Below are 23,723 nucleotides of genomic sequence, written 5' to 3' on the forward strand. Positions count from 1 at the left end.
GAAACAAGTTAGAGAGGTAACTGTGTCATAGTATGTACTTTAACTTCTGAAAACAATGTCAATTTTTCTTTATCACTTTCTTCAGTTGGTCCTGCCTTGTTGTTGGACTCATTATAAAAAAAACCAGGTTTTCCATGCCCAGACACATTAACTATCAGGGATGTGTCCTTCTCTGAGACAAGTCTTGATTTTACTGCTTCCTGCTGAGCCTGACTGCTGGCATTGGTCCTAATCAACTGGAAAATAAATGGAGCTTCCCAGGTCTTGAGTCAACACTGAGCCCCTGTTTTCCTGATGCTGCCAGCTGCCAGCCAGCCCATTGCCAAGAAACTATGCCAGAGCTCATGTTCCCTTATTTTCTCTCTACTTCCTTTTCCCTATCTGCTCTCCACCTCTGCTGTAATGCCTCCGGGCATTTTCTCAGTTCACTCTGTTTTCAAATCTTTCTTTATTACTCAGACTTCTGGGAACATTCTTGCTGTGTTTCATTGCTGTGTATTTTTTTCCATAAAATACTTCTTAACTAGATGGTGTCACCTTGAACAAATGAAAGGGAATATATTTTAGGTTTTCTTTTGTATCCACCCTGACCCTCCAACCCTTCAGTTCCCCAACCCCAGAAGGGCCCAGGACAATGCAAGATACTCATCATTGAATGACTAAATGATTAAATTTCCTGAAGGATAATTCAGGTTTTTTTTTTCTCCTCCAGAAGTTCTCTTGATTTATTCTCTTACTCTTTATTATCTTATTCATCAATTATTTCCTTTCTCAACTCTTATCTTAAACTTATCCCTTCCTTTGGGATCCTTGTTCTCAATCTAGAAACGTGTTTATGTCTCTCATCTGAAACAAATGAATAAAGACAAAACAAAACAAGCACAACCTTTCCCTTGACTCTGTCTCCCATTGGTTTATTCAACATTTGTTTCCTGTGCCTACTATGCGCCACTGTTCTGGGGGCTGCATGGAGGCAGAACAGTTGCTTCTCTCATGGAGCTAGGGAGAGGATTCAGATAAAATATATATATATATATATATATCCACAGGAAAAGCTCCAGCTACAGCTTTGTTATTCAGGTCTAGGCTATTTGGAGTCTTGGTTAGAAGGCCTTCCACTGGCCCTTCCAGAAGGCTGATTTAGCTTTGGTGACTGGGTGTGGGCTGGATATTAGGCCTCCTGACCTCCTGCCTCCCATAAATCTGCACAAGGGCCCTCAGCAGCCCCAGTCTCCTCTTTCCTCCCAAGCCTGCTTAGAAGACTAGCCTGTAATTGCACTCCCTATTCTTTAACCAGCAGCAACCTGGTCCCAACACCTACCACATGACCACCATGCTAGGGCCCATGGGGTTTGGTTCCTAATTACATGTCCTTGGGCCTTAGACATTATTACCCATTTATCCACTGGGTTTCACCTTTTCTTGTTCACCTCTATGTTTAGTTGCTCTTTCTGACATCAGCCCTCTTCTCTTCTCACTTCATGTTTCCAAGAAGCAATCTCAGCCATCTGCCAGCTTTAATCACACCACCTCACTGATGAACCCCAAGTTGTCTTCAGATCTCCATTTCCCAATTCCCAAGGCCTAGCTTCATGGGCATATGACTGGTGCAGTGGCACAGGACACCATGCTTAGAAGGTTAAGCATTAAATCCTCCCTGGGGATTTAATGCTCTGTGGTCGCCATCTTGGAATTCTTAAACTTCTTTGAAATTTGAATTGGTATTCTGTAAGTCTATCAGTCTGCTCAGGCCACCATAACCATGTACCACAGACTGGGTGGCTTAACCAATAGAAATGTATTTTCTCGCATTTCTGGAAATGAAGGCCAAAAGCAAAGTGCCAGCAGGGCAGGCTTCCTCTGAGGGCTGTCAGGAAAGGCTCTGTTCCAGGCCTCTCTCCCTGCCTTGCAGATAGCCACCCCCATGCTGCCTCTTCATATCGGAGTCCTTCTGTATCCATATGCCCCATGGTGTCTCTCTGTGTGTACTCTTCTTATAACAACAGTCAGATTGGGGTAGGGCCCACCCATATGATCTCATTGAACCTAATTACCTTTTTCAAGGCCCGATCGCCAAATACAGTCACATTCTGAGGTACCGAGGCTTAGGACATATGAATTTTGGGGGACACCATTCAGCCCATCGCAGCAATTGAAGTCAGATGAGGCAATGAAGCATGCGCTTAGGGCTCAGAGTCATGGCTCTCTGTGGCCCTGCTTTCTGCCACCTTCCCGGGACACACTCTCAGGTGCCTCCCTGCCTCTTGGCCTTCTGGCCACCCAGCAACCCCTTCCTTCCACACTTAGAAGGCACATGGGCACAGGTGCTGGGAGGACCAGGGTCCAGCCATCCTAGCCCAGGGATGTCAGTGCCACTGCATGTTTGGAGGTGATTTGGCAGCGGCAAGCCTTGCACCCACCCCAATCCAGGTATCCAGCATATCCTGGTTGATGTTGCAATTCCTTGGGATTTCCTGAAGTCCATGGACCTATGGAAGGCTGTGGGAAAGGAAAGTGACTTCCCCCACTTCGTAGCCCTGGGTCATTCAGCCTTTTTGAGAATTTGACTAAAGTTAGATAACCTCTACCCTGGAAAGTTGACATACATAGACAGCCATGATTTTTATATATATTAAGCGGGTGATGAATTTCATAAAGCTACTCTGTGCACCTCTTGTGATTTGGCCCTGCTTACCTTTCCAGCCTCATGTCAACTCTGCTTTCACCATGCTGCAGCCCTCTTGAATCAGCAAAGCCATTCTCTGAATGCATTGTATCCTTCCACGCGTGTTTTTGCAAGCGCTCTTTCCTCTGTCTACCATATGCTTTCCTTCATTAGCATTGTAAAAACTTCAAAATTAAAATTACATTCTATCTTCTTAGAGAATCCTTACTGTCATCTCCTACTTCCTATAACCTAAGTTAAACCAAGTGCTCCTCAAGGACCTCCATGAGTCTAAAAGGTTTATAATACTAAGTTTTTATTATTTCCTTACCTTTGTCCTTTCTACAGGATTGTGAGCATTTTGAGGACAAGGACTGTGTTTTAATCGTTGCTATTTTCCTGGTGTCTAGGACAGAGCTGAGCACAGTCAATGTTTGCAAATATCTGTTGAAAGATCAAATGAATGCATTCCTGAATGAACGACTGAAAGAGGAGAAGTATGAGCTTGTGGTGAGCTCATTTTGGAGCCAAACAACGCTGGGTTTAAATCCTGGCTCTCTTGAAGACTAGTATTGTGACCTAAGGGAAATTACTCTAAAGCCTCTGTTTTCTAATCTCGAAATAAGGCAAATGGAATTTACCTCAAGACAAACCATTGTCAACTTATATTGATGAACAACAGCTATAGCTACATATAACTCAGTGCTGTCACTAAATTTCTGTGAGTTATCTTGGAATGAAAAGACAAAATTAAAAGACAATGAAGCTGTATTCTTGCAGATTAATTTATTAACAACAACAGTAAAAATATACTCATTGAATGTCTACTGGGTAGAAGACATTATGCTAGGACATGTGGAGAAATTAAATATAAATTAATATTTGGCCTATGGAGGAGTTAAGGTATACAGTAAAGGCTAAATTTTAAAATAAAGTAGGAAATGTCAGGTGCCATAAGAGAGGTATCAGATTTTAGATTAAGAGTTCGTTTGTAGCTGAGACAATGAGGAAGGCTTTTTGGGAGAAGTGGTGTTTGAAATGACCTTTCCTACAAAGGAAAGGTCAAAAGATTTTTGCTGACAGTGGAGGAAGGAAGACAGGAATGAATGCAACCATGAGGAGGTGGAGATACCTAGGAGAGAAATGTGGGCTTGGCCATCCTATTGATGTCATTGTTTCACCAGATGCTGCAGTTTCAGCTTCTGAAACCAAGGGTTAGTGCCCTGCCTTTTTCACAAAGTACAATGTGCCCTGGTTTTCTGTCTGGAGCCATTGACGCTCTGCCCAGAACAAGGCCACCTGATGCCGACAGCTAAGGCAGAAACTGGCCTGTTCACACCGTAGCCCCTCAGAAGCAGCAGTTCTGTCACTCTTTTTCACAATGCCCTGAAGACACTTGGCAGAGGCTCTACTGCAGGGGTGAGGAATCACATCCCTGTGAATAGGAATGAGCAACTGGAACTGGTGTGGACACTTGGGGAATGATTAGCAAATCTTATCACAGATTATCAAATTATGTTATTTAGAATCAAACTGCTTGTGGATAAGGCAGAAGATACATACACACGCTATAAAGATGGTTTTCTCTAATGACCAGTGATGATGAGCTTTTTTCCATATGTTTGTTGGCTGCATAAATGTCTTCTTTTGAGAAGTATCTGTTCATATCCTTCGCCCACTTTTTGATGGGGTTGTTCTTGTAAATTTGTTTAAGTTGCTTGTACATTCTGGATATTAGACCTTTGTCAGATGGATAGATTGCAAAAATTTTCTCCCATTCTGTTGGTTGCCTGTTCACTCCAAATGCCCATCAATGATAGAATGGATAAAGAAAATGTGGCACATATACACCATAGAATACTATGCAGCCATAAAAAAGGATGAGTTTGTGTCCTTTGCAGGGACATGGATGAAGCTGGAAACCATTCTCAGCAAACTAACACAGGAACAGAAAACCAAATGAGCATGTTCTCACTCATAAGTGAGAGTTGAACAGTGAGAACACATGGACACAGGGAGGGGAACATCACACACCGGGGCCTGTCGGGGGGTGGGGGGCAAAGAGAGGAAGAGCATTAGGACAAATATCTAATGCAAGCGGGGCTTAAAACCTAGATGACAAGTTGATAAATGCAGCAAACCACGCTGGCACATGTATACCTATGTAACAAATCTGCACATTCTGCACATGTATCCCAGAACTTAAAATTAAAAAAAAAAAGAAGAAAAATGGTGTTCAAAATATTTCATTTTACAAGTGGTAATGAAACTGAGCTTTAAAAAAAAAAAATCAGTGATGAGATGTCATTTCCAGGAATCCTTTTCTGGCACCACCAGCTTGAGTTCATCACACTGCCACCAGCCTGCATGGGTGCTGCATTTCCCCTGCTACTGTATAATGGTGGTTAAACTATGGTTCTGGGGCACCAGGCTTCCTGACCTTGAAGGCAAGCTCCTCTATTGACTAGCATATGACCTTGGGCAGTTCCTTTAAACTTCCTAAGTTACAGTTTCTCATCAGTAAAATGGAAATGGTGGTAATACCTGTCTAATATGGCATATGGAGAGTAGTAAAAGAAATGACTAGTGCAGTAAAGAACATCTCAGTGCCTGCCACGCAGCAAGTGCTTTCTCTCGTGACTTCTCTCTGTCTCATCTCCTTTAGATCTTTACTCCACTGTGAGGCCATCTTTGACCATCCCATTTAAAAATGCACCCCCTACCTCCAAACATTATCCCATTTCCTCCCTTTTTTTTTGTCCACCGCACTTCATCACTATCTCACATACTATGTATTTTAGTTATTTGTTATGTTTATGCCTGTCTCTTTAGTAGAATGCAAGCTCCAAGCATCTGTATTCCCAGATCAATGCCTGGCATGCAATATGGACTCAAGGGAGGAAGAAATGAGCCAGCCCTGCTATGCTGAAACTACTCCCGGCCCAGTGCTAGCCCTTTGGGACCCCGTTTGAACGTTCGACTGCCCTTTGACACCTGGACCAGTGGGCAGGAAGAGAAACTAAAATCGAGGTAGTAATTTAAGCAGCACATTATGGGGGGCTCTGGCCTTACTGAACTTGAACTCAATGCTGCCGATTTTTCATAAACCTTGATTCATGATACCCCACTCCCTCTTGCTCAGCTAATGAGATCCTCCTGTTACCCAAAGTTGACCCGAAGGACCCACTGCAGAGCCCGGGATGGCAAAGAATTCTCTGACTCAGGCTCTGACCCGGACTCGGAGGGGCAAAGTGAGCAGGAAAGGGATCTGCAAAGCTCACCTCCTCTTGGCCAAGGCGGCCTCGCGCTGGGGAGGCGGCTCTCGCGCTGGGGAGGCGGCTCCCCCGCTGCAGCCCCTGCTCCAGCGCCCCGCGCCGCCTCCGCTGCGGGTCGGGAGCGCGCGTCTCCGCCGCACCTCGGATCAAGGAGCTACTCGCCTGGCCCTGGGCGGTGGGAGGCGGCGGCGGCCACGCTCGCGCACCTCGGAGGAGCCAGGAGCCGGAACCAGGGCCGAGCCCGCGGGCCGGGGCTAGCCAGCCGGTAACAGCGGGCGGGACAGGGCGCCCAGGGCCGAGCAAAGCCCGGGCGCTGGGTGCGCGGCGCGTGCAGCTTTGGTCAAGGCAGGGCTTGCTTGGGTTTGGGGGCAGTCTTTAATTTAGAGGGGCTAGAGAATGGGGTGGGAGGAGGAGAATTGGGGTGTGAGGACGCCCACGGGAAGAGTGTGGACCCCGTGGAGAGCACCAAGTTTAAAACCTTCCCGGCAGCCCGCTGATGTGCGTGTGGACGCCGCTGGGCGTCCGAAAAGCCTGGAAGCGGCGGCGCTCGGGGCTTGGGTGGGCTTCCTCCCCTCCGCTGGGCCCCAGCGGCCGAGGCACACCCTTTCCCGCTGGTGAGAAAACTTTCCTTGCTGCGGCCCTCCCGCCGCCTTGGTGCCCTGCAACTGAGAGAGCCCCCCTGGGCTGGGGAAATGTGCTGGCTCCTGGCCCCGGGCGCGCCTCCATGCACTGGGCAGGGTTCTCAGATGATGCCTGGCTTGACAGTTGCTCATTCATTTTGTTTGGACTGGGGAGCCTGCTCGCAGGTCATGTTACTGATTAGAGGGAAATAGGGGTTTTACACTTTCCCCGTCGCCCCACCCCGCAACCCGCCCCCGCTCTCCCCGCCAGCCCCGCGCCCCGTGCCCCGTACCCCATGCCCCGTGCCCCGTGCCTTTCCCATCCTTTCTGTGTAATTAATTGAGGAAGGCAAAGAGTAGTCTCTGCAGAAACCTGTTTGGAGGCGTTGTGGTTTCCACAGCATGTTAGATGGCACAGAATCTCAGCCACTACTCTGCATTTAGTTTGACAACAGTGAAACACTCTGGTGTTTTGAAGGCAAAGGAAGCTTGAGGGAATGTGTCCAGGGAGACGAGAGAAGGGAACTGTTATGCATAAATTAATTCTTACGAAAACCCCAAAAGTAAACAGTAGTATTTTCAGTTTGCAGGTAGAGAAAATTAGATTGCGATATTAAATACGTTTTCCAAGGTGACTGCCCCAGTTAAGTAATAGTGGGGAGTAGGGGTCTGGAAGCTAGGACTGTGAGTCTAGTTTCCTTTAGGTACATTGCATGGGGTACACAGACAAGAACAGGTGCAGGAGAGTGACGTGGGCCTGCAAGGATAAGGTCAGGAAAGCCAGAGGCCACTGTGAGCTGGGGTACCCACAAGGAGTTTCGTTCTTATGAGGAAGATCATCCAGTGTTTATGGAAGAATAGATAATATTAACAGGTGATAGGAAAAGGAAGAGTTGCTTCCAGTCTGTATCTTTCTTTTCAAAGTGAGGCCAGCCTAAACCCTTTAAAGAGGGTCTCGAAGCCCGAAACTGGACTGGATTGTTCAAAACCCAAATGGCAGACGTCCTAGAGTAGTGAAAGCGGTTACAGTCATCTTTGTGCAGGTATGAGAGATGAGAACGGACCCAGGAGGCTTTTCAAAAGAGGGAAACATTGAATCCTGGCAACATTCTAGAACAAATTCTTTAAGATAGCTCAAAACTACCTAGGGAAGCATTTACAAAGACTTACGCCAAACCAACTCCCTTCCCTTTTCTAGCAATCTACTGGGATATAGATCAGGGTATGCTGTATCCATTGTCTTCAAATGTGGGCTGTGACTCATTAGGCTAATGATCAGTTTAGTGAGTTGCAAATAGCGGTTTTTAAAACATGAAAGCTAAGAGAAAGATAAGATATCAGAGTGCATTGCAGGAGCAAGGGAAGGTACTGTTTTGTGAAGCGCGCGCTGGTGATTCATGCGTCCTGTTCTGCGTTGCTGATCCTGCTGCCTCTGCATGAGTGTTCATACCCATCGGTAGCTGCCCCCTTTCAGCCTTCTGAGCTAGCCCCATTCTGGTCACAGTGGGGGTCATCTTCTTTTACCTTGCAGATTATGTCATCAACATATTCTGGAAAGGTGTTCGCTTCCTCCTCACCATTTCTGTTGGCCCCCAGATGCTGAGGTATTTTGCCAATCAGAATTCATCTCTGAATTATTTATCTGTGACCTTTTTTGATAGTCACAGTTCATAGATAACTTTTATCAAACGTATTAAATTAGTTCAAATTGTATAAAGAGAATATCACATCTGTCCTTTTTTAGCTTTCAAGGGAAATGTTTTCATTACTTGGAGTACAAAAAATACTGGAAGAACAATATTCTTATGATGTTTGTGTAATATATTTAAGGAACTATTATTATACCAAGCTATGATATTTGGAAGATTACCAGATAATGCCTCATTGTGTCATTTTCTGTCTAGTCTTTTTTTTTTTAATTTTTCTTATTTTGGCTTTTTTTCCTAAATGAAATATCAAGGTAGGTATATGAGAACTTCTCCATAACTCTTGAACCCACTGGTTACTTCAAGAGTATGAGGGTTCATCATGCAAAGGAATATAAAGAAATGTTTAAATAAACAAAATGAAAAATAATATGAGGGTTGAGCAAGGAGGCCTTGTTGAATAGATTTACTTCCTTCATCCCAAAGCTAGTGATGGTGTATCCGAAATTGGTGGATTCTTGGTCTCACTGACTTCAAGAATGAAGCCACGGACCCTCGCGGTGAGTGTTAACAGTTCTTAAAGATGGTGTGTTCCGAGTTTGTTCCTTCTGATGTTCGGACGTGTTCAGAGTTTCTTCCTTCTGGTGGGTTTGTGGTCTCGCTGGCTTCAGGAGTGAAGCTGCAGACCTTCACGGTGAGTGTTACAGCTCATAAAGGCAGTGCAGACCCAAAGAGTGAGCAGCAGCAAGATTTATTGCAAAGAGCGAAAGAGCAAACCTTCCACAATGTGGAAGGGGACCTGAGCGCCTTGCCACTGCTGGCTCCAGTAGCCTGCTTTTATTCCCTTATCTGACCCCACCCACATCCTGCTGATTGGTCTATTTTACAGAGAACTGATTGGTCTGTTTCACAGAGAGCTGATTGGTCCATTTTGACAGGGTGCTGATTAGTGCATTTACAATCCCTGAGCTAGACACAGAGTGCTGATTGGTGTATTTACAATCCTCCAGCTAGACAAAAAACTTCTCCAAGTCCCCTCTAGCTTAACTAGACACAGAGCACTGATTGGTGCGTTTACAAACTTTGAGCTAGACACAGGGTGCTGATTGGTGCATTTACAAACCTTGAGCTAGACACAGAGTGCTGATTGGTGCATCCATGAACCCGGAGCTAGACACAGAGTGCTGATTGGTGTATTTACAATCCTTCAGCTAGACAAAAGTTCTCCAAGTCCCCACTAGATTAGCTAGACACAGAGCACTGATTGTTGCGTTCACAAACCTTGAGCTAGACACAGAGTGTTGATTGGTGTGATTACAAACCTTGAGCTAGACACAGAGTGCTGACTGGTGTGTTTACAATCCTTTAGCTAGACATAAAAGTTCTCCAAGTCCCCACCAGATTAGCTAGATACAGAGTGCTGATTGGTGCATCCATGAACCCCGAGCTAGACACAGAGTGCTGATTGGTGCATATACAATCCTCCAACTAGACATAAAAGTTCTCCAAGTCCCCACCTGATTCAGGAGCCCAGCTGGCTTTGCCTAGTGGATCCCGCGCCAGGGCCGTGGGCGGAGCTGCCCACCAGTCCCGTGCCACAAGCCTGCACTCCTCAGCCTTTGGGCGGTTGATGGGACCGGGCGCCATGGAGCAGGGGGCGGCACCCGTCGGGGAGGCTCGGGCAGCGCAGGAGCCCACCACGGGGTGGGGGGTCGGGGGCTGGGCTCTGGCATGGCGGGCTGCAGGTCCTGAGCTCTGCCCCACGGGGAGGCGGCTGAGGCCCGGTGAGAATTTGAGTGCGGCGCAGGCAGGCTGGCGGTGCTGGGGGACCTGGCGCCCCCTCTGCAGCTGCTGGCCTGGGTGCTAAGCCCCTCACTGCCCAGGGCTGGTGGGGCCCACTGAGTCTGCGCCCACCTAGAACTCGCGCTGGCCCAGGAGCGCCGCACACAGCCCGGGTTCCTGCCCGTGTCTCTCCCTCCACACCTCCCTGCAAGCAGAGGGAGCCGGCTCCAGCCTCGGCCAGCCCAGAGAGGGGCTCCCACAGTGCAGCGGTGTGCTGAAGGGCTCCTCAAGCATGGCCAGAGCAGACACTGCCGAGGAGGTGCTGAGAGTAAGCGAGGGCTGCTAGCATGTTGTCACCTCTCAATGGGGCCATTTGAGGGTGAGTTGAGCTGTCCATGTGCTTCTTGCATTTGGGGCTCACACAGGGGCCTAGGTGGCTGGATCACTCACCTTCCCAGAGTTTGTTGGGCAAAGGATGTCTGAAGATGATCTGGGAGCCAGATGGGGCCACATGGGAGGAAGGGCTGGCCTAAGGGTGAGGGCACCTGGCAGCAGAAGTAGGAATGAGCAGCCAGCTGAAGGAAGGTGAGTATTACTAACACACCCATGTGAGGTATGAAGATAGTTAATTCAGTCCTGTCCTCCTGCTTTGATCTTGGAGTGATGTGAAACTAGCTAGCAGTTGAGTGGATGGTGGAGAAATAGAAAAGAAGTTTACCTTCCCCCAACCCCAGCAGGAGACCAGCATGCAGCAGGACATTGCAGAAATAGGGCAGATTTGTGTTATAATGGGTCAGAGTTTCTTTTGTTTCCAAAGATTAGACATTTTAATTCTTTTAGGTTTTTATATTTCTTATTTATTTATTTATTCATTTGAGACAAAGTCTCACTCTGTCTGTTGCCCAGGCTGGAGTGCAGTGGCATGATCACAGCTCACTGCAGCCTCAACCTCTTGGGCTTAAGTGATCCTCCCATCTCAGTCTCTCAAGTAGCTGGGACTATACAGGCACAGAACACCATGCCCAGCTAATTAAAAAAATTTTTTTTGTAGAGACGTGGTTTTGCTATGTTGCCCAGGCTGGTCTTGCATTCCTGGGCTCAAGTGATCCTCCTGCCTCCACATCCCAAAGTGCTGGGATTACAAGTGTGAGCCACTGTGACTGGCCTCTTTTGGGACTTTGAAGTTGTTGCATGAGCAGAAACATCATGGGATCTACTCAAGTATTTGTTTGAGGGCAGGGAAGATGAATCCCTTGAGTATGTTTTGAGGCGCAATAGAAAACCAAAATACAGTGACATTTGAGCAGGCCCCACAAATTGTGCTAGCTCAGAGTAGGTAATATATGCTTGGGTTAAAATTAAGTAGAGTAGCAATCTGTGTTTATTGTTACATTTACTTTTGACAAAGGAAGACTTAGAGGCAGAAGCAGTTAGAAAAGGAAAGAAAATGTTTACTTCCCCAGAGTGCAAGGGAGTCAGGCTTTATAAGACTGGCTCATCAAATAAAATCACAATAAATACTTGAAAGAAAATATTCCACCAAATTACCAAAGTTCTCCATTTACATTAGTCTGTTGTTCATGACTAAAAACAACTTTCTTACACAATTATCTATTCCTAAAAGTCGTGACTTGTTTTCAGACATCAGCATAGCAAACAATCAAGGGAAAAAATGATTTCTTTAAGGGAATGAGATGTGTTTGAAGTTTTATTTTGGAGACCAACTTTCAGGCAGGATGATCATGTTATTTTTGCTTCATGTCAGGGTACAAAGTGATTTTTTTGCTTGACTGGAGTATGAGAAGTGCTTAGTCCTATTGGAGAGGGGGAAACTATGCATTTTCCTTGCAATCATGATTCTGCAGTCCCTTATAGTATTGTTGAGATATGAGGTAAAAAAGCAGAAGTTGAGACTAGCTTTATGAGATGCTAAAATTATATATGTTAAAATCTGAGTTTAATTGTTGCTCATGTTTCTGTTATCAAGACCTGTGTAATTTTTGCCTCACTAGAGAATGTTAGTAAAATTTCATAACCCTTCAAGTGAAAATAGTTTGTAAGCTTCAAATAATTATCCTGCAAGGTGCATTTGTTTTCCTCTTGCATGTCCTTGGTAATAGCAAAAACAACAATCACTGGAAGGCAGAGCAGGCTGAGGGAGGGGCTTCTTAAGGATTAGTTTTGAAGTTGCCTGGTTTAACAAGAGAGAAAAATTAGGAGCTGAGTGAGAGAATGTGGTTGTAAACGTTTTCTATCTTTCTACAAACCTTTGTATAGATTATTTCAGGAAATATAATTCTATCTTCTGTGGGGAAAAAAAGAAACAAGAGAGAGAAAGAAACAAATTTAAGATCAACTATATAATATAAAACCTACACCATATTCCTACCAGTGTGATATGGTTTGGCTGTGTCCCCACCTAAATCTCATCTTGAACTGAATTCCCGTAATCCCCATGTGTCGTGGGAGGGACCCACTGGGAGGTAATTGAATCAGGGGATCAGTTGCCTTCATGAGTTTTCATGAGACCTGATGGTTTCATAAGAGGCTTTCCCTCTCTTCACTCTGACTTCTCCTTGCTGCTGCTATGTAAAGAAGGATGTGTTTGCTTCACCTTCTACCATGATTGTAAGTTTCCTGAGGCCTCCCTAGCCCTGCGGAGCTGTGAGTCAATTAAACCTCTTTCCTTTGTAAATTACCCAGTCTCAGGTATGTCTTTATTGGCAGCATGAGAATGGACTAACGCCATAAATTGGTACTGAGGTAGTGGGGAGTTACTATTAAAGATACCAGAAAATGTGGAAGCGACTTTGGAATGGGGTAATAGGCAGAGGTTGGAACAGTTTGGAAGGCTCAGAAGAAGACAGGAAAATGTGGGCAAGCTTGGAATTTCCTGGAGATGTAGAGGGCTCAGAAGAAGACAGGAAAATGTGGGAAAGTTTGGAACTTCCTAGAGACTTGCTGAATGGCTTTGACCAAATACTGATAGTGATATGGACAATGAAGTCCAGGCTGAGGTGGTCTCAGATAGAGATGAGGAATTTGTTGGTAACTGGAGCAAAGGTGACTCTTGCTATGGTTTAGCAAAGAGACTGGTGACATTTTACCCTGCCCTAGAGATCTGTGGATCATCAGAGAGATGATTTAGGGTGTCTGGTAGAAGAAATTCCTAAGCAGCAAAGTGTTCAAGAGGTGACAGAGCATAAAAGTTTTGGAAAATTTGCAACCTGACAATGTGGTAGAAAAGAAAAACTCATTTTCTGGGAGAAATTCAAGCCAGCTGCAGAAATTTGCATAAGTAACAAGGAGCCAAATGTTGATTGCCAAGACAATGGGGAAAATGTCTCCAGGGCATGTCAGAGACCTTTGCAGCAGCTCCTCCCATCCATGGCCTGGAGGCCTAGGAAGAAAAAATGGTTTTGTGGGCTGGGTTCAGGCCCCCCCTGCTGCGTGCAGTCTAGAGACTTGGTGCCCTGCATCCTACTCATTGCAGCCATGGCTAAAAGGGGCCAAGGTATACAAAGGGGCCAAGGTATAGCTCAGGCTGTAGTTTCAAAGGGTTTAAGCCCCAAGCCTTGGCAGCTTCCATTTGGTGTTGAGCCTATGGGTAAACAGAGGTCAAGAATTGAGGTTTGGGAACCTCCACCTAGATTACAGAGGATATGTAGAAATGCCTGGATGTCCAGCCAGAAGTGTGCTGCAGGAACAGAGCCCTCATGGAGAACCTCTGTTAGGGCAACGCAGAAGGGGAATGTGGAGTCAGAGCCCTCACACAGAGTCTTCACTGGGGCACTGCCTAGTGGAGTTCTGAGAAGAGGGCCACTGTCCTCCAGTCGCCAGAATGGTGGATCCACTGATAGCTTGCCCCATGCACCTGGAAAAGCCACAGACACTCAATGCCAGCTGTGAAGGCAGCCAGGAGGGGGCTGTACCCTACAAAGCCACAGGGGTGAAGCTGCCCAAGGCTATGGGAGCCCACCTCTTGCATAAGCATGACCTGAATGTGAGATATAGAGTCAAAGGAGATTATTTCAGAGCTTTAAGATTTAATTACTGCTTTATTGGATTTCAGACTTGCATGGGGCCTATAGCCCCTTTGTTTTGGCCAATTTCTCCCATTTGGAACAGTTGTATTTACCCAATGCCTGTACCCCCATTGTATCTAGGAAGTAACTAACTTGTTTTTTATTTTACAGACTGATAGGCAGGACTTGCCTTGTCTCAGGTGAGACTTTGGACTTGGACTTTTGAGTTAATGCTGGAATGAGTTAAGACTTTGGGGAACTGTTGAGAAGGCATGATTGTGTTTTGAAATGTGAGGATATGAGATTTGGGAGGGGCCAAGAGTGTAATGATATGGTTAGGTTTTGTGTCCCCACCCATCTCATCTTGAACTGTAGTGCTCATAATCCCCATGTGTTGTGGGAGGGACCTGGTAGGAGGTAATTGAATCATGGGGGCAGTTATCCCCATGCTGTTCTGCTGATAGTGAGTGAGTTCTCATGAGAGCTGATGGTTTTATAAGGGGCTTTCCCCCTTTTGCTCACACTTCTTGCTGCCGCCATGTGAAGAAGGATGTGTTTGCTTCCCTTTCCACCATGACTGTAAGTTTCCTGAGGCCTCCTTAGCCATATTGAACTGTGAATCAATTAAATCTCTTTTCTTTATAAATTACTCAGTCTCAGGTATGTCTTTATTAGCAGTATGAGAATGGACTAAAAACTTCCACTGAATTATCCGAATGGGAGAGGAGAGTTAATCCTTATTTCTAGGATTCTGAAGCAGAGGCCAAAGGTGGCAGGAGCAAACATTTATTTGGTTCTTACAGTTTACTCTGTAACATATCTGCACTTATTTAATATAAAACATAATCCTCCAGGTCTTGTATTACTGATGCTCCAGGAAGATGAACCAGGTATGCCCTGAGACTCTGGGGACTATTTGGGACCCTTAGACCTTGGCAAGCTGAGGGACACTATATTCTTGCCCTCACTTTATGAAGCCCCTCTTTTCTGGCCAGGCCCCTCCCTGAAAGATGAGGAGGCTATGGGGTGCCTGCACTGCCCTTGCACCCCAAGCTCTGGTTTGCTTGTAATTGATTGTCCTGAGGTTGCAGTGGGTGCAGTAGGTGGAGAAACCACAAGAGCCACACATCCTAGTTTAAGAGCCCAGGCCTCAGAAGATAAGATGGTCATTAGAAGGTTCAGCTTTTCTACTGCTCTGTGTCAAGCTCTTAAATAAACCACTGCTTTAGCTTACATTTCCATTTCTGTGGAACAGAGCTGGAAATACCTGGTACCTCTCCTTTTCACTTGTTTGCTAAAAGAATGGTTCAGCTCAGGACCATAATAAATAGTGTGTGATATGGTGTGTGCTGTTTGGAGACAGATACCACAAGCCAAAAATACAAAGTAGTCTTGTTTGGCAAGTCATCCTCACAGTGATTTAAGACACGGCCAGTCTCTCTTCTTAGTCTTATTGTGCCAACTCTTTCAATAACTCCACTAATTAGAACTTAAAGAGTGGTTGATTCCCTGGTATTCTTAAAATGGTCTAATTTGAAAGTTTAAAATCTTTAAAGATTTAATTCACCTAGTCAGGCCGTTTTAGAATAGCAGCTATATAAAACAGCATGAGGACTCAGTGAGAGGCCACGTCTAGTCTTTGGGGAGTCTGATGTATACTTTCTTGCTACTAAAATGAGAGATTCAGATAATCCACGTAATGGGATTTAAGAGGAGAGAGAGATCCTCATGTAGTGAAATAGTTGGAGAGATCTCCTTGGAGGAGGTAGTATCTGATCCCTACCCTCAAGGGTAGACAGGAATCTGGAAAGGAGGGAGAGGAAGTCCAGCTTGCAGGTGGAACTGAATGGGCAAAAGCTCAGAGGACCATTTTGAGGGTTCCCCTGCTGCAGGTTCCTGTACCATCATGAGCCCTCCCTTTTTTAATGACCCTGTTGTTTCTACTGTCTATGTCTTCAGGCTTTTGTGTTGTCCCTTAAGCTGTGTGTGTATGGGGGGGTGAGGGGTGTGGGGTGAGTGGGTGGGTGGGTGTATTTGAAAGAATGAAGTTCATTGTGTGGGAGAGGATAGTTTGAAATACAAGCCTGAATTCTTTAAGAGCACAGTCCACAGTCCACAGTCCTTGACTTTTTGACCTCTGCTAAATCTTTCATGGTTAAGTAACAGTGTTTAAAATATCCTTGTTGATCTGAATGGACTCATAATAATTTTATTGTGTTCAAAACTAGTGCTCTTTCTCTGTGAAGGGCATATTTATGAGAACTTAGTAGATGTGTTTGCTGAAGACGGCATGTAGTGGGATAGACTAATGACATTTTGTAAATGTTTTCTTTTCAAAAATGTATTTATTTTTTAGTTATAGTTAGAGTGATTGGTACAAAGTAAGTCATTTTTAATGGACTTCCTAGAACAGTTTAATTAGTTCACCAAAGAGAACATTGTTTTCTCCAAATTAGTTTCAGCACCTATATTAATTTCCTCGGGCTGCCATAACAAAATACCACAGACTGGGTAGCTTAACCTGCAGGAGTTTATTTTCTGTTTTCTTTTTTTGAGACAGAGTTTCGCTCTTCTTGCCCAGGCTGGCGTGCAATGGCACGATCTCGGCTCACCGCAACCTCCGCCTCCCAGGTTCAAGTGATTCTCCTGCCTAAGCCTCCCAAGTAGCTGGGATTAAAGGCATGTGCCACCACACCTGGCTAATTTTTGTATTTTTAGTAGAGACGGGGTTTCTCCATGTTGGTCAGGCTGGTCTTGAACTCCCGACCTCAGGTGATCCACCTGCTTTGGCCTCCCAAAGGAATTTATTTTCTCACAGTTCTGGGGACTGGAAGTCCAAGATCAAGGTGCTGGTCACATGTAGGTTTCCTCTGATGGCCATAAGGGAAGCTCTGCTCCAGGCCTCCCTCCTTGGCTTGTAGCCGCTGCCCTCTTGTTGCCTCTTCACACAGTTGTCCCTCTGTGCATGGGCTCCCCTGATGCCTTTCTCTGTGTGTCCCAATCTCCTCTTCTTATGAAGATATTCTTCAGAATGAATGAGGGCCTCATTTTAACTTAATTACCCCTTTAAAGGCCCTATGTCCAAATACAGTCACATTCTGAGATACTGGGTGCTAGGGCTTCAACATATGGATGTTGGGTGTGGGGACACAATTCAGTGCATACAGCACCTTATTCACATTGTAGTACAGTCGGGGCTCCACACCCGTGGGTTCCACATCCATGGATTTAGCCAATTGTGGATGGAAAATATTTAAACAAGAAAAGGATAGTTGACTAGATTTGAACAAAAAAAGGATTCTGAACATGCACAGACTTTTTTTCCTTGTAATTTATTCCCTTAATAATACAGGATAGCAACTATTTACATAGCGTTTATATTGTATTAGGTATTATAAGTAATCTAGAGATTATTTAAAGTATACCAGAGGCTGTGCATAGGTTCTATGCAAATACTACACCATTTTATACTAGGGACTTGAGAATCTCTGGATTTTGGTATCTGAGAGGTCCTGGAACCAAGCCCCCACAGATGCTAAGGAATGAGTTTATATATATACACAATGAATGATGATAGTGACACTGGACATGCTGGACATCGGGCAGCCAAGATGAACTTGAATAAGGTGTTGGTGGAGCTGTCAGGTACAGCTGATGAGGCTGCGAGGGCAGAGATCCAAATCTGCACTGAAACCCTTATGAAGGCCCTGGAGTAGGCAAGCCTGCCCCCAAGACCTCTGTGCTCTGGAGCCACCTCCACAAATGACCTGCCCCCAGCTGTCACCCTTCATTGAAAATGGAGAAGCCTGAAAAAATATATGTATACACACAGGCTGGGCACAGTGGCTTACACCTGTGATTCTAGCACTTTGGGAGGCCAGGGTGGGTGAATTGCTTGAGGCCAGGAGTTTGAGACCAGCCTGGCCAACATGGTGAAACCCCGTCTCTCCTAAAAATACAAAAATTAGCTGGGCGTGGTAGTGCATGTCTGTAATCCCAGCTACTCAGGAGGCTGAAGCATGAGAATGGCTTGAACCCAGGAGGCAGAGGTTGCATTGAGCCGAGATCACGCCACTGCACTCCAGCCTGTGTGAGGAGCAAGACTGTCTCAAAAAAAAAAAAGTATATACAGACACACACACACAATGTGTATGTTCACGTGTGTGCTTTCACATGCATGTGAACACACATACACACCCATAATACAAATAGATAGAGACCACTGAGTTTGTGATACAAGTGAAAAGCAACTTGGTATTTCGTTAAGTTACAGAATCATAGATCTGGAAGGACTTTCACTACATCCCTTCTGGTTCTTTTCCTTTGTAAAGGGGGTGAGTATTTCAGCCATAATAGGTAGCTCTCATGTGAATGCAGTAGACAGAGGCAGTGTCATGCGAACCGCTGTGGAAGTGTCTGCTTGCTGTGAAAATATTGATGTCAGATTGCTAGCCCTCCTGTCTGGCAGAGGACTGCCTTTATTGTGAAATTATATCTTCTCTACTTAGAGGGTGTTTAAGATAACTGTCTACAAAATGATAATTGTTAATAATAGTTTTTTTTTTTAAATTTTCTTTACTTTGCAAAATAAAAATGCTGGCAACTCTGTATTCCAGGTCCATGAAAACTGGCTGGTCTCTAGAAAACATTCCCCAGAGACTGGATGGAACCAGTTTAATGAAATTAAGGTGCTTCCTTTTTGTCGTTGGGAAGCTGCTAATTTTCAATGTAATCCATGAGAAGGACCTGAAAGCCTTGGAATGATAATTTGTGGTGGACTTCTCCTGAAATGAATTGGGCTAATGACAGGTACAACAGAAAGTAAAGCTTATAAAAAGGAGAATTTGGCTGGATGCGGTGGCTCATGTCTGTAATCCCAGCACTTTGGGAGGCCAAGGCAGGCAGATCACCAGGTCAGGAGGTGGAGACCATCCTGGCTAACACGGTGAAACCCCGTGTCTGCTAAAAGTAGAAAAAATTAGTTGGGCGTGGTGGCACGCGCCTGTTGTCTCAGCTACTCAGGAGGCTGAGGCAGGAGAATCACTTGAACCCAGGAGGTGGAGGTTGCAGTGAGCTGAGATCACGCCACTGCACTCCAGCCTGGGCAACAGAGCGAGACTCCATCTCAAAAAAAAAAAAAAAAAAAAAAAAGGAGAATTTGGGAAGTGGCTAGTGTGTTTCCAGGACTGGTCAGGGTGAGAGGACCATGAGCTGGCAAAGCACACATATTCTCCCACCTGTCTATGACTCTGTCAGGGGTTGAAAGGGATGATTCCTCACAGCTTAGAGGGAGTGTTCCTTTTACTTGAAAGGGAATCCCCACAGGGCTGCTGAAGCAAAGCTGGATCCTTGAAGGTGGACCAGGGAGGAAGGATCCACAGAGGGAGGGGTGCTCAGATGTCTCAGCACCCTCTGTCATCCTCTGGGGTTCTCTTTTGCTTTAGAGAGTTCTCATTACCCTCCCCTCAAGTGCTGTGATTTGGAAGCACTGCTTCTTATTATTTTTTTTAAATTATTTGTATTATTTAATTTATTTATTTATGTATTTTTGAGACAGGATTTTGCTCTGTCACCCAAGCTGGAGTACAGTGGCATGATCTCAGCTCACTGCAGTCTCTGCCTCCCAGGTTCAAGCAATTCTTGTGCCTCAGCCTCTCAAGTAGCTAGGATTACAGGCATGCACCACCATGCCCGGCTAATTTTTGTATTTTTAGTAGAGATGGGGTTTTGCCAGGTTGACCAGGCTGGTCTCGAACTCCTGGACTCAAAGCAATCCACCTGCCTTGGCTTCCCAAAATACTGGGATTACAGGCATGATCCACCAAGCCTAGCCTAAAAAAAAAACTATAAACAATATTAGAACTTTTTTGTATTTTGGTTAAAAATGCATAATATAAAATGTACCATTTTTGAATGTACAGTTCAGTGGCATTAAATATATTTACATTGTTGTACAACCATTACAACTATCCATTTCCAGAACTTTTTCATTATCTCAAACTGAAACTCTTTTACTGGTAAATAACAATTTCCCATTTCCCTACCCTTAGCTCCTGATAACCACCATTCTATTAGGTTGGTGCAAAAGTAATCGTGGTTTTTGCCGTTAAAAGCATTTGCAAAAACCACAATTATGTTTGCACCAACCCAATACTTGCTGTCTCTAGGAATCTGGCTATTCTAGGTACCCTCATATATGTAGAATCATGCAATATTTGTCCCTTTGTAACTGGCTTATTTCATTTAGCATAATGTTTTCAACGTTCATCAATGTTGTGGCATGTTTCAGAACTTCATTGCTTTTTAAGGCTTAATATTGCATTGTATATACAACATTTTGTTTATCATTCATCTGTGATTAGACACTGGGTTGTTTTGACCTTTTGGCTATTGTAAATAATACTGTTATGAACATAGGTGTGTACGAATATCTGTTCAAGTCTCTGCTTTCAGTTCTTTTGTATATATATCCAGAATTAGAACTGCTATATCATATGGTTATTCCATGTTTAAATTTTTGAGAAACTGCTATACTGTCTTCCACAGTGGCTGTACCTTTTTACCTTCCTACCAGCAGTGCACAAGGGTTGCAGTTTCTCTATACTCTCACCAACACTTATTTTCTGATTTTTGATAATTGCCATCTTAATAGGGTGTGTAGTGGTATCTCATTGTTAAGCATTTCTTTTTGATAGTTGATTCTTTGACTTGACAGTAGTAATTTAAAGCATGCTTTTCCTAACAGTTTAGAGATAGAGCAAAAATAAAATAGTCATGGGAACCCAGACAACCTAACTGTAATAAAAGTGGCTGGCTTGGTATTCTACTGATGCCCTCAACTTGCCTAGAATTTTTTGAAGTACAGACCAAGAAAAGCAAGGTCTAGAAAAGGCGAGAGTTAAGCCTATGCCTTTCCTGTGATGGGGAACCCAACCCAACCATGATAGCATGTTGTGGTGGCAACCATTGACATTGGAATAAAGGATGGCAGTCTAACACGTTGACACACATGTAGTGGGGTGGAGCATTAGGGTCCTGTTTTGTCGTATTATTATAACTCCCTTGTCCTGATTCTACATTTACCAGCTAATCTTCTGATCTTAAATTTTGTTTCCCAGACCACGTAAAACATGTGTTGTGGTCAGCTTGGCCATTGTTTTCCTAATTCAACAAATGGATATGCTCATTATAAATCATTCTGCTATGCTTGATTAGCATGACTGAGTCCATAAGGGCTTTCTCATCTCTGGAAAACTGAAAATTCAGCTCCCTGAATCTGTAGAGCCAGGGGCGGAGGTGCAGTCGCATCTCAGGGCCATGCCTCTTCTCTTCTCTGGAAATTTTCTCCAGATGGAGACTTTACAGCTTCTTTCCTGGTGTGTAACATGAAATTCTTGATGTCCAGCTGAAGTCTATTAGAATGGGACTAGTCTGTGGAGTACTACAGAGCCAGGAAACACTCACTTTAAAAATTACTTCTGGCTGGGTGCGGTGGCTCATGTCTGTAATCCCAGCACTTTGGGAGGCAGAGGCAGTCGGATCGCCTGAGGTCAGGAGTTTGAGACCAACCTTGCCAACATGGTGAAACCCCTTCTCTACCAAAAGCACAAAACTTAGCCAGGCATGGTGGTGCACACCTGTAATCCCAGCTACTAGGGAGGCTGAGGCAGGAGAATCGCTTGAACCCAGGAGGCGGAGGTTGCAGTGAGCCAAGGTTACACCACTGCACTTCAGAATGGGCGACAGAGGGAGACTCCATCTCAGAAAAAAAAAAACAAAAAAAAAACCTTACTAGCCTGTTTACTACTATACAGGTGCCCAGGGCATAACAGGAAGATGTAGATTTATGAATCCAAACTGCTTGTCCCCTTTGAGACACCAGCTGGTGAAAGAAGGGTGCCCACTTCTTAATTAAGCAATTCTTTATTTCAGGTGGTGACTGAATATCTATCAGTGTAAAATATTAAGTCCCATTTCTGTTTTTGGAAGTTGATCTTCTATTGGCATTGATTTTTATGTTAAGATGGAAGAAGTCTTCAGGCTTGGGAACACTTTTTGTTCGCTGTCTTGCTGCTGGAAACAAGTTGCTTATGTGCACAGGAGAAGTAGGGATAGGCAGGAAATAGATACATCCTGAATTCTCTTGTTAGCTGTCAGTCGCCATTTTTTGAGGACTGCTGGGTAATTGAGTACTTTCTAGGATACACTAGAGAATGGCATAAAACTTGGCAGTGTAGAGAAATGTGGGAAGTATGTCCATTTGAAAAGGAAGAGCCCAGCATGCGTGCATTCGTGTGTGTGTGTGTGTGTGTGTGTACGTGCGTGTAATGTCTCTAGGCTGAATTGAGTGGCCAGAGCATCAGACTTCAAAAGTAAGAGTCATACTCCAGTCAAAATAGTCGTGAGGAGGAGAAGACTACAAAGTCCTGGAAGCATGACCTTTTTTCTTTAATTGGAGGAGAGAAAAATCCACGCCCCAGGAAAGGCATCACTGACTTAAAATGGATTCACAGAAAAAGAATCAGCAGACCTGGGAATTAAGTGGGAAGTGCCAGTAGAAGGTGATGGTTCACGCAGACTCTATAAAAAGCAGAAGTAAACTTGAGAATAACACCATGTTACTGTTTTTTAAAGTACTGCCCTGGGAGGACACTGTGGCAGCTTTGATTGAGAGGGTCGAGCATGATCCCTTGCTGGGAGGCATTGCCTTATAGAGATGCTTTAAGAAGATCCAGCTGGCTCAGAGTGTGATTCATAACCTTCAAGTCTCTCATTTTCTGTGTGGCCCTACCCTAGACACGGGTAAGCTGGGTGCACCATTGTTCTGTGCAAGGAGGAAATTAAGCTTCTGAAGTTGCGATTCTGAAGTTCCCACCTTGGGCTCATCAGCCACCAAAGTGCAGCGTGGCTGAGCTTTATCTTTGATTTCTCAAGTCTCCTTGCTGGAGGAGAGACAGCGTTATGAGTCACAAGGGTGACTTCTCTATGTTGTGCGGGGGACAGTCATTCCTGGAAGTAAGAGGAAGAAGGATAAGAACAGGTAACTGAAAAGACCTTTCTGGCCTGGGCCAGATCAGAGGTTGGTGGTCCTGGGTGGCATGCCTACTTTTGGAGTTTGAGGATTGAAGAGGAAGGTGAGAGAGTCATTGCAATTGGGAACTTTGATCATCTGACTGGCCATTAGGTCTTCCCCTGTACAACATAGGTCTTTGGATTTGTGGCACTGGCTGGCAGTTTCTTGGAATGCCTTAGTAGCTGCGCTGTCAGTTGTGTGCATGTTTGTGTGGGGGCATGCTCATTTTTCAGGGTTTCTGGTACCTTTTGGATTTCTTCTTAATGTGCTAGTCCTGTGCCTGGGTTGGTGGTCACTTGTAAAACTCATCTGCTGATGTTTACCCCTTAACATGGAAAAAAAGTGTCTAACTCCAAAGAAGCAGCCCCCTTAATGTGCATACCATCGTAATCCACCAGGGATATTGACACAAAGACATTTATTCATTCTTTGAGAAGTTCTATGTCTGAGTACATCTCCTCAAATTCAGGGAGGTGGAGAGAATTGCTTGATCCATTTTTAAGAAGGTAGAGAGGGCTGGGCACGGTGACTACACCTATAATCCCAGCACTTTAGGAGGCCCAGGCAGGCAGATCACCTGAGGTCAGGAGTTTGTAGACCAGCCTGGCCAACATGGCAAAACCCTGTCTACACCAAA

At 44.9% G+C, this 23,723-nt stretch overlaps 1 protein-coding gene across 2 annotated transcripts in view; it reads left to right on the forward strand.

The window, feature by feature from the left end:
• Window positions 1-5,819: 5,819 nt before the first annotated feature.
• The window catches only part of MRAP2 (melanocortin 2 receptor accessory protein 2), a 113,302-nt gene continuing 95,398 nt past the window's right edge, over window positions 5,820-23,723 (forward strand). Inside the window, exon 1 of one of the 2 annotated variants that reach the window (XM_055391987.2) lies at window positions 5,820-6,205. The gene's annotated coding sequence lies outside the window, so the exon portion shown is untranslated. The remainder of the gene's footprint in view (window positions 6,206-23,723) is intronic. The other variant, XM_004044354.5, reaches the window with a different exon arrangement.

Source organism: Gorilla gorilla, chromosome 5 (genome assembly GCF_029281585.2).
Source record: "Gorilla gorilla gorilla isolate KB3781 chromosome 5, NHGRI_mGorGor1-v2.1_pri, whole genome shotgun sequence".
Lineage (NCBI taxonomy): Eukaryota > Metazoa > Chordata > Mammalia > Primates > Hominidae > Gorilla > Gorilla gorilla.